Source organism: Chinchilla lanigera, unplaced genomic scaffold (genome assembly GCF_000276665.1).
Source record: "Chinchilla lanigera isolate Chin_1 unplaced genomic scaffold, ChiLan1.0 scaffold00033, whole genome shotgun sequence".
Lineage (NCBI taxonomy): Eukaryota > Metazoa > Chordata > Mammalia > Rodentia > Chinchillidae > Chinchilla > Chinchilla lanigera.
Window position 1 is genome coordinate 1,486,503 of NW_004955434.1, and position 11,522 is coordinate 1,498,024.

The following is an 11,522-nucleotide window of genomic DNA, read 5'->3' on the forward strand; positions in this document are numbered from 1 at the left end:
CCTGCCTCCTAGGCCTAGGATTGTGTTTCTTAAAGTAAGGTTTATGGGGCATTTCCATCTAAATTGTGGCCTCATTGCTGAAATTACATTCATGAACTTCACTCTGGATGGATTGCATTAAAGTCTTGAATGAAACTCAGCAATCACTTAAATAAGGAACCTACCCAGAAGAATGAGTCACGGAACCCAGAAATGTAGCATAGATGCCATTCAAATTGGTGGGCACTCAGTAATCAATATGAGCATAATTGGCTTTCGTGGTGGAAAAATTGCATTTAGAGCCTTACCTCAGATGATGAAGAATAAACTTCATACAGAATAAGTACAGTAAGCGTGAAAAGTAGATCTGAGAAAAAGTATAGGAGAATATCATCTGGACATTGGAATAAAGTATCTTTAATATATTAAAAAGTCATAAAAAAAAGGAAGATTCTGGTAGGTTACAATTTATTTCAGCTAATTAATACTGCTATAACAAAATACAATAGACTGGAAAATGTATGAACAACAGACTTTTACTTCTCACAGTTCTGAAGGCTTGGAAGTCCAGGATCAAGACATCAGCAGATTCAGTATCTGGTGAAGGCCCACCTCGTGGTGTATAGATGGCAACTTCTCACTGTGTCCTCATGCAATAGAAGAAGCAGGCAGCTTCGGAACCTCTTAGAATCTTATTCATGAGAGCTCTACCCCCTAGACAGTCGCCTCCCTAAAGCCCTGCCTCCTATCACCAGCATATTGAGGGTTAGATTTCAATCTGTGAATTTTAAGAGGACACAAGCATTCCAATCGTAGCACAATTTAATACTTTTATATGACAAAAGATACCACAAAGAAAGTCCAGAGACACACCACACATTTGAATGTTTGTAATAAGTATAAACCAATAAAGGATTAGTATGAACAGTATATAAAGTGTATGTATGACTAAAGAAAATGAAGGATGGGAAAATGTTAATCATAACCAATTCAAAGTAGCAGAAATCTGAAATACTTATAAAAACATATTTAACTTTATAGCATTCGAAATTACAAGTGAGATACCATTCAAAAAGTCAGTGAACATAGAAAATTAGGCTGTGAGACAACTTGTTGTCTGGAAAGTAAGTTGATACAAAATATAGAAAGTTAAACATAGTATGTGAAAATTTAGGCTCTGTGGTGTGCGTGTGCGTGTGTGTGTGTGTGTTGCTGAGGAACAAATCCAGAGCCTTGTATGTTTTCAGCAAATGCTCTACCAGTGAGCTACACTCCTATCCCTTAAGAACTTTGTGTATGTCCTTCCCTGATTATTTTTATCTCTGCGAAATTCTTGCTCATGAGTGCAATGATGTGTTTGTATCAGTGAAAATTGGAAAGAACATAAAATTTATCAAGGTGGGGCTGTATAAATACCTTAAAGTTACACAAATGGTGAGCTGCTCATTATGATGAGTGAATTATGTCTATGGCATCAATAGGAATACATTTAGAAACATAATATTAGGTTGATAAATTACAAATGAATCATATGAAATGATAACATTTACAGATGCACACTGGTTGAGAATACATGACACAATTTCCTGTCTTTAACAAGAGATACTTGTTCTACTCTTGCTATATTTGGAGATCTTCCCAATTTCTTCCTTTAAATTTTAGAATAATTTTAGATGTATATAAAAATTATGAAACTGAAACAGAATTCCCATATACCCCACACCTAGTTTTCCTTATTATCATCATCGTATTGATAAGGTACATTCATTACAATTAATGAAATAATATTGATATAAACAGTTTGTTTTATGCATATTTTATTTTAACAAATGTTCTCTGTCTATTTTGGACATCACATTTAACTTGTTGGTCATATCCTCTTAGGCTTCCATAAGTTTAGCAGCTTCTCAGCTTTCTTTTGTTGGTGGTGATGGTGGTGGTGGTGGTTTTTGATGATTTTGATAGTTTCGAAGATGCTGGTCAGGTAATTTGGACTCTGGAGTGTGACTGATCTTTTTCTCAGGCTTAGACTAGGTTCTGGAAAGGAAAACTATTAAGGTGAAGTAATGTTCTTATCACACTGTATCAAGTGTACACATTATTAACATAACATTACTTTTCAAGTTAAACTGTCACCTGATGGAAGAAAACCTTGTTGGATTTCTCAGTTGTAAAGTACTCTCCTGGCTCACCCTGCTGCATTTGGAAGGAAGTCACTACGTGCAACCTGTACCAATTTCCTTTAAAAAAAAAAAAGTGAACTGCCCCAGGTCACAGAATCATACGTGTACTCTGAGGTATGGTTTAGGGCACATAAGAATTACTACATAATTAAGCAATTTAGTAGAATCTTAATTTAAAACCTAATATGACTTGATTAATTTTATTTTAGTTAAGTTTTACATTTAATTTATATGTTAAATTAAGTCAATGGGTGTGGTAGGCATGTGCAGAATCTACTTTTGCTTTCTTGCAACAACTCTTCTATTGTGAGATCTAGAATCTAGAACTAATACCAGGTTTTCATATTAACACATACACCCACACATCTACAGAGCTGAGCTCAAAATAAAGGGAAATTTGCACATGTTGGAAGTAGGAAGGAGCTACTGCCAGTGAGGAGGAGACAAAGTTCCATGGGGACCAAAATGCTGCACTGAAATCCCATACATAACGCGTGCCCTTAGGGCAAGAAATCCCAGTTGCTGTGCTGAATCATGAGAGTGGAAATAGCAAGGCTGTCTTGTCTAATTCACGATCTGTGTTTGGTCATCAGTTTGATCAACAGTGCATGCTGTGTATTTCCCCTGTGTTTAAGCACACATTTTTAGGTCTCCAAACTCATCACAAGTTCTTCTATCTGTGGGCCTTCATGCATGATTTTTTCTATCCGAATGTTTCTCCTTCCCAGTTATTTTCTTGGCAAACGGCTCCTTTTTGTGTTTTTTAGGTCTCAGTTTAACTGTCATATTACATCCTTAGGAAATTTGTCACTGTGTCCTGGGCTCCCAGAGCACCTCCTACTCCTACCACAGTGGCACATGTGACTTTGATACATTCCTTTATGCTCATCTGGATAATAAACTTTCTGGGTCTAAGGCTAGGCCCCCTCACCCTACGGCAGCACAGTGCTTGATACTTGGTTTATTTTTTGAGGAAATCTGTGAAGGAATGAGTTACGAAGAAATGGCCTGTGCTAGTAATGGAGGGATTAATTATACCTAAGGAAAGGTCTTCAGAAATGAAGTGGCTGTTAAGAAAAACCTTGGAGGTAGAAGGCACAGCGTGAACACATGCCCAGGACCAGAGAGGCTCTGGTATGACAAGAAATTGTGAGTAGTCAAACTGAGTGTAACTGGGACAACATGTGGCAAAAAAGAAGGGAAAAATGAGGCTGACAGTAGAGGATGAGGATCACTACACAGGATCTGAAATACTGTGCTGAATGTAAGCTTCAATCTACACGCAAGATATCCCTAAAAATATTTAAATATTAAAGTATTAGAGCAAATCACTGAGTAATTTCAGTTCTAACTCTATTCCTGTATTAAGTTTGTACTCTCTGCTTTTGAAATCAGGCATGGCCACATGACTTTGACCAGTGTCTGAGAGTGAAAGTAGTGTATGGCACATCCAGCAGAAAGTGTAAGAAGTACTAATTTGTCTTTGATCCTTTTCCAGCCTTAACTATTCTGGAAGCATAGGCTTTGGCCCTTGAATGGAGAGACACCATAGATAGAGAAGGCCCTCAGCTGTTCTTTCACAGACTGAACAAGACACAGACTTACGTTGTTTTAAGACACTGACATAGGCTGTTTTTTTTTTTTTTCCACAGAATGACCTTGACTATTTTAGTTAATGTTGGTGTTTTTAAAATCTTACCTGGCGTGAATGAATTTGAGGCAAGAAGATTTAGGGGACCATTCCAACAGAGCATTGCAATAGAAAAAGTGTAGAATGGGCTATATGAGGGCAAGGAGTGCAATGATTCTACTAATTTCTGGTGCCTGACGCAGTTGCTGGGAAAAAAGAAATGGAGAATCTTTGTCCTCATGTTACCACACAGATTTGTAGTGTTCCAATCACAAAAAGGGAGTGCCCAGGTGTTAACCTCTGCACATAGGAATGTGATCTCAGTTAGAAATAGTCTTTGCAGATATAATTTGGTTAAGAATCTTGAAATGCGATTTTTCTACGTTTATTTTATTTTATTTTATTTTTTTTGTTTTTCTCCCGTACCGGGAACCGAACTCACGACCTTGTGCTTGCCAGGCAGGCGCTTTACCGCTGAGCTAAATCCCCAGCCCGATTTTTCTACGTTTAAGTGGGGCCTAAATCCAATGACTGGTGTCTTGCTAAGAGAACCGTGACAGAAATTTGACCTAGTGAGGTAGGGAGGAGGTTATCTTCGTTACTTTCTCATTGCTGGGACACAGTACCCAGCACTCACAACTTAAAAGATGAAAGGTTTATTTTGGCCCAGAGTTTGTAGAGGTTTCAGCCCATACTTGGCTGGTTCCAAGGTAGAGAGGCATGGCAGAGGGGCAGGGCAGAGGAGAAAAAGCTTATGGTATGGCAGCAGGAAGTAGAGAGAGAGAGAGATCGAGGGAAGAAGGAAGGAGACAGAACCTTCTGGCAAGTGGCTTACCTCCTCTGACCAGATTCTACCTCTTAGTATTATCACTTTTAGGTATAAACTCACCAGTGGACTAAACCACTGATGAATATCACTACCATCATATCATGACCTCCCAAAAGCCACAACTGTGAGGTCAGGAGGCATTGGGTGGACATCTATGTAGAAAGTATAACACAGACCAAGTAAAGATAGAGGCAGAGACCAGACGTATGCAACTATAAGCCCAGGAATCCCAAGGATTGACAACAGCTATCAAAAAACATGACAAGGTGAGGAATGGAGTTGCCTTCAGAGCCTCTTAGTTCGGAGGTAGCAAGCCTATGGCCCACGTGCTGCAGCGAGCACACAGAGGCCTCTGTCGGCAAGTAAGCCAAGTCACCACAGCAGCCAAGCATCAGATAGTTGTTTTTTCCGTAAACTAAAACCTCAGTACTCTGGTTAAATTGCAGTGATGATACTTGGGTTAGTAGGGTTGCAGTTTGGGCACTCAGTCTCTAAAATGTTCGCCATCACTTCTCTAGTTAAAACTTTGGTTTTGGAGTTCTGGTCTCTCTAGAATTGTGGGAGGAAAAATCCAATTGTTTTTAAGCCACCAAGTTACTCGCAATATTTTATGGTAGCCTAGGAAACTAGTAGAGGTTTCACTAGACTTTGTCCGGTGATAATAGCATAATAATATTTCCAAGTATATCCTTTCTCCATTCTGTCCTTCCCCTTATTTACAAAATGGGAATGAGTTATCTGATTTGTGATATTGAGGAATTCATTCAACAGCTAATTCTGTTTGGTCCTGTTCTTAAGGACAGCCTATAGGATAAATATGTTCCTCCCTATCTTTTTTGTTATGTAAGCAAACCTGAGTGGTCATTCTGAACCCATTTTTAAACACTCTCTAGGCTTGAGGGTTCCAAGACAGTTCACAGCTTTTGCTGGCTGTACGTATGTATATTTTCCAGACTCTCCTTTTGGGTGTATCACAAAGTTGATGATGTTTGCGTGTACATATGTGCATAAGTGTGTATATGCATGTGTGTGCGCTTGTGTGTGGGCATATGTATATCTATATTTTGGTAAGGAGTCTCATTTGGTTTACTGACCTAAATCAAATTCTCTTATTTCCATCTCTCAGTTTTAAACTTAGAAGAAAAAAGGGATATAATTTGCCTTCTAGGAAGTCATTCCCCATGAGAAGGTGTTTATTAAGCATTTGCAGAAATGAATAAGGATAAAAAGGAATAAAAAGGATTCAGAGTTAAGAGCCCCCACGGGGTTAAACTTAACATGGTTGGGTGCTGGTTACTGTTGAAGAAAAGGGAAAGGTGGAAAATGATGTGATTTTCTCACTTGGATGATGTGTAGGTAATTGTACTCAAATCTGAGTATTTGAGGGGAGCAAGAATAGTGAAAACAGAATTTATCAGAGTTACGTATCTGGGAAAAGGAGGTTCCTGTAAGTCATCTAAGTGAGGGTTTTCAGTAGATAATTTGAAATGTTTAGAGCCCAGCCTAGAGATGGAAGAGTGGATTTGGGATAAGCTAGATATGTATACGGAGTAGACTTGAAGTCAAAAACTGTAAAGGATGACAAGGAAGCTATTATATAATGATAAAGAGGCCAATTCAGCAAGTGGATATGATAATTATAAATATACATGCATCCAACATTGAAATACCCAAATAAATAAAGTAAATATTATAGGTATAGAAGGAGAATTGTATAGTTGAACAAAAATAATAGAGGACTCAAACACCCTGCTTTCAGTAATAAAAAGAACATCCAGACAGAAAATCAACAAAGAACCATCGACATTAAATTAGACAACGTAGACTGAACAGACATTTACATAACATTTTATCCAATAGTTAAAAGAACATATTTTCATCAGCACATAGAATTTTTTCCTGGACAGAGCATAGGTTTCTCCTGGACAAAATGAGTTCCAACAAATAAAAAAATTGAAATAATATCAAATATAATTTTTGATCATAAGCCAATAAGACTAGAAATCAACAACAGGAGGAAATTTAGAAACTATGGAAAAACTTAATTTCCATTAAGCATGAATTTTCTAAACAATGAATGGGCCAAAGAAGAAATTGAAAAGGAAACTTAAAAATGTCTAGAAAGAAATGGAAATGGAAACACAACATATCAAAACCTATGAGATTCTGATAAATCAAATTTAAGAAAAAACTATAGCAATAAATATCTTTATCCAGAAGTCGGAAAGTTTTAAAATAAGCCATCTAACATTATAGCTCAAACAACTAGAAAAACAAGAACAAACTAAACCCCAAATAGAAGAGAAGAAATAATAAACATCAGAACAGAAGTAAATGAAATAGGGACTAAAAAAAAAAAAAAAAAGTCAAAAAAATGAATTAAAAAGAAAACCTCTAGAGGCAAATGAAAAAAACTCAAATAAAATCAGAGGTGAAAAAAGGAGACATTACAACTAAAACCACAGAAATACAAGAGATCCTTAGGGACTATTATGAATATATACTAACAAACTGATGATGTAGAAGAAATGGGAAAGTTCCTGGACACATATAACTTGCCAAAATTTAACTAAGAAAATTGAAGAAAATCTCAGAATCTGATGATTCACTTCTAAATTCTAACAAATATTAAGAGAACTAATACCAAAACTACAGGTCATGAATATAGATGCAAAAATCCTCAAGAAAATATTGGCAAACTGAATTCAAGAACACATTAATAAAAGAGTCACTGTGATCAGATGCAATTCATCCAAGGAGTACAAGGATAGTTCAATATACAAAGTAATAATTGTGATACTTTATATATAAAAGATACTTTTATATGAGTCAAGAAAAATTAAAAACAAATGATTATTTCAATAGATGCAGAAAAAGTATTTGATAAGATTTTCAGGTGGATAACATTTAACTTCCTTTCATAATAACAAATTAGATATAGAAAGAATGTACTTTGACACAATAAAGTCTATATATACAAAACTACAGTTAGCCACATTTGTAATGGGGAAAGGAGAAAGTTTTTCCTCTGAGAACTGGATCTTAGAACTAGATCTAAGATCTAGAGAAAGATTTTCTCCTAAGATCTGAAACAAGACAAGGATGCCAGTTTCACTATTTTTATTTATCACAGTACTGGAAGTCCTAGATAGAACAATTAAGTGCAAGAAAAAGGCATTCTAATCAGAGAGGAGCATGTCAAATGGTCCATATTTGCAGGCAACATGATCATATGGATAGAAAAACCAGGCTCCACCACAAAACTGATAGAATAAATAAATGAATTCAGTAAAGATATAGGCTATGAAATCAACACATAAAAATTAGTAGAATTTCTACACACCAATAATGAACTATCTGAAAAAGAATTCAGGAAAGCCACCTCATTCAAAATACTTATGAAAAATTAAAATACCAGGGAATAAGTTCAATCAAGGTGTTATGTTTTGTGTCTAAATGTCCCCTCAAGGCCTCATGAAGTCATAGGGCAGGATTCTAGACTTTATGATTGATTCATGGTTCAATGCTGGGATTTTGGGTGTGAGTGCTACACCCAACCTGGGGCAGGTAGCTTACATACAATATAAGGGAGGCTTGCTCTCTGCTGATTCTCCATTTTTACTCTTGCTGCTTTTGCTGTTTTCTGTGGCCATGAACTGTTGCCCTCTGCCATGTACCACTCTGCCTTGGAGCCAGCCAAGTATGGACTGAAATCTCCACAACTGTGAGCTAAATAAACCTTTCCTTTCTTAATTCTGGGTGTCAGGTATTTTGTCTCAGTGACGAGAGAAAAGTAACAAAGACACTAGGATACAAAAATTCTTTGTTTTGTTTTTTTTTGTTTTGGTTTTTCTCTGGTACCGGCAACCGAACTCACGACCTTGCGCTTGCCAGGCAGGCGCTTTTGCCGTTGAGCTAAATCCCCAGCCCCTGATACAAAAATTCTTAACAATACTATAAACCCTTATGAGATAAATTAAAGTAGATATAAGTAAATGGAAAGATATTCCATGATTATGGATTGGAAATATTAATATTATAAAAATGTCCAAACTACTCAAGTTGACTTACAGATTCAATGTAATTCCTATCAAAATACCTATTAGATTCTTTATAGAAATAGAAAAATAGAAATTCACAGGGAACCTCAAAAGCTTCCAAATAACCAAAGCAATCTTGAGCAAAAAAGAATGAAGCATCACTCTCCCTGAGCTCAAAATACTTTATAAAATCTATAGGAACAACAGCAAGAACAAAAAACATGTAAAATTAACTTTAAAAGTGGGTACATGGACCTAGGGAATAAAACAGAGAACATAGACAATATCAACTGATTTGCACCAAAAGTGCCACAAACACACTTTGGGGAAAGGATAGTCTCTTCAGTAACTATTTCTAATCAAACCTAGATGTTTACATTTAAAAAAAAAAACTAGGCTCGGGGGCTGGGGATTTAGCTCAGCAGCAAAGCGCCTGCCTGGCAAGCGCAAGGTCGTGAGTTCGGTTCCCGGTACCGGAAAAAAACCAAAAAAAAAAACTAGGCTCCTATCTTGCAACATATACAAAAACCAACTCACAATGGGTTAAAGACTTGCATTTAGAAAAGTATAAAACTACTAGGAGAAAAAATAGACAAAATGCTTCATGATACCGGTCTGGGCAAGGATTTTTTTTGGGTAAGAGCTGAAAAGCACAGGCAACAAAAGCACAAGTGGACAGATGGGGGATATATCAAACTAAAAAACTTCTATATTACAAAGAAAATAACAGAGTGAAGATAAAACCTGCAGAATAAGAGAAAGTAATTTCAAACTATGCACTTGACAAAAGATTAATGTCTAAAATATATAAGGAACTAATTGCAAAAGCCAATGACTTGATTAAAAACTGGACAAAGGACTTGAATAGACATTTTATAAAAGGTGACATATATAGCCAACAAATGTGTGAAAAATGCTCAATATTACTAATCATCATATAAATACAAATTAAAATGAAAATAAAATATCTGTCCCTTTTCCCAGTTAGAATGACTATCATCTAAAAGACAAAAAGTAACAAGTTCTGTCAAAAATGTGGAAAAATGGGAATTTTTATACACCTTTGGAATGAAAATTGGTGTAGTTATTATGGAAAACAGTATGGAAGTTTTTCAAAAAATTAAGAGACCTACCATATGATCCAGCCATTCAGGGTGCGTCCAACTGAAGGAAATCAATACATCAAAGAGATACGTTCACTTCCATATTTGTAGCATTATTAATAGTACCAAAGACATGAAATCAACAGAAATATTCACAAATGGATGCATGGGTAAAGAAAACCTGGCATATCTGCACAATGGATTAAAACTTAGCCATAACAAAGGATAAAAAGCTATCCTTTGTAACAACATGGATAAGTCATCATATAAAATGAATTCAGGCACAAAAAAGCAGATACTGCGTTTATGAAATTTAAAACATCTGTTGTCAGGGCTGGGGATTTAGCTCAGCGGCGAAGTGCCTGCCTGGCAAGTGCAAGGTCGTGAGTTCAGTTCCCGGTACCGGAGAAAAACACAAACAAAACAAAACAAAAAAATCTGTTGTCATAAAATGTAGAGTAGAATAGTGGTCTTCATAGCCAGTGGAGGTCGGGGCTGATTAGGAGAGATTGGTCCATGGCTGCAAGTTTACAATTACCATTAGAAAGGAGGAATAAATTCCAGTGTTGTATAACCAAGCAGATGACTATAGTTGACAATGTTTTAGTGTGTACTTCGAAATACTGTAACTAGAAGTGATTTTAAATGTTCTCATCACAAAGAAATGATAAATGTTTGATGTGATGTTAATTAAATATGATTTTCTCAGTCCTTAATATATACTGTATATATATTAGACAATCACACTGTACCTCATAAATACATTCAATTATTTTGTGTCAGCTGAAGAGAAAAATAACACCTCACTTTTAAATAGAGGTAAAGATTGACCAAAAGGAAATTCAGAAAGTTTTCATAGACATTAAAGGAAACACAAGAGAAAATGGCATTTCAAAAGTCAGAAAAAAGGGGCTGGGGATATAGCTCAGTGGTGTAAGTGCCTACCTGGTAAGCGCGAGACCCTGAGTTCAATTCCTGGTACCACAGGAAAAAAAAAAGAGTCAGAAAAAAGAATTTCAGAAACAAGAGAATTTCAAATGGCATCTGATATTGCTGAGACATGCAACCAGAAATAGAACCCAAAGAAGTACTTGGACTCTATTATAGACTTTCTCCCTGTGATTTATTTCTAGAGAAGGAGTAAGGGGTGGGAGTAAGTTTTGAAAACAGGGACCCTTGAGTGTGAGTGCATTTGGTAGAGAAAGTAGAATAGATGAGCTCTGTGGGACCCCAAGGTGGTAGGTACAGAGGAGGCAATGTGGGAGGTGATGGGGGAAGTGGTGAAAGAAACAGCCATTTGTTATCTGATATGAACAAGAATGTTTTTCTTGAGATCAGGTACGTGCAGAAGACACTAACCAACACAGAAAATAATGAAAGAAGAACTGGTCTTTAAGGTATTGGTGAAAACATTTCCTATAAGCATAATGACTAATTCTGGGGCTGTAAACAGAGTTAGGATGGATGTAACATTGGCCCAGAGGGGCAGTGGATAGTCTTGTCTCTTCTGAGGGTTGGAGGGCATGGAGGTCATGAAGGGAGTGATTTTCTGTGGGTCAGATAGACAACACCACATATTATCTTAGCCTTTTCTCAAGATCTGCCTGGCATTCAGTCATGATGTAGATAATATAGTTTATCAGTCAGAAGATCCTGTCAATTGTAAGACTCACCATTATGTTATGTACTACTAAGGAAGACAAAGAAGGGATGAAAATCCACTCCGTAATTGATTGCACTAGCCTGCTACTGCTTTGA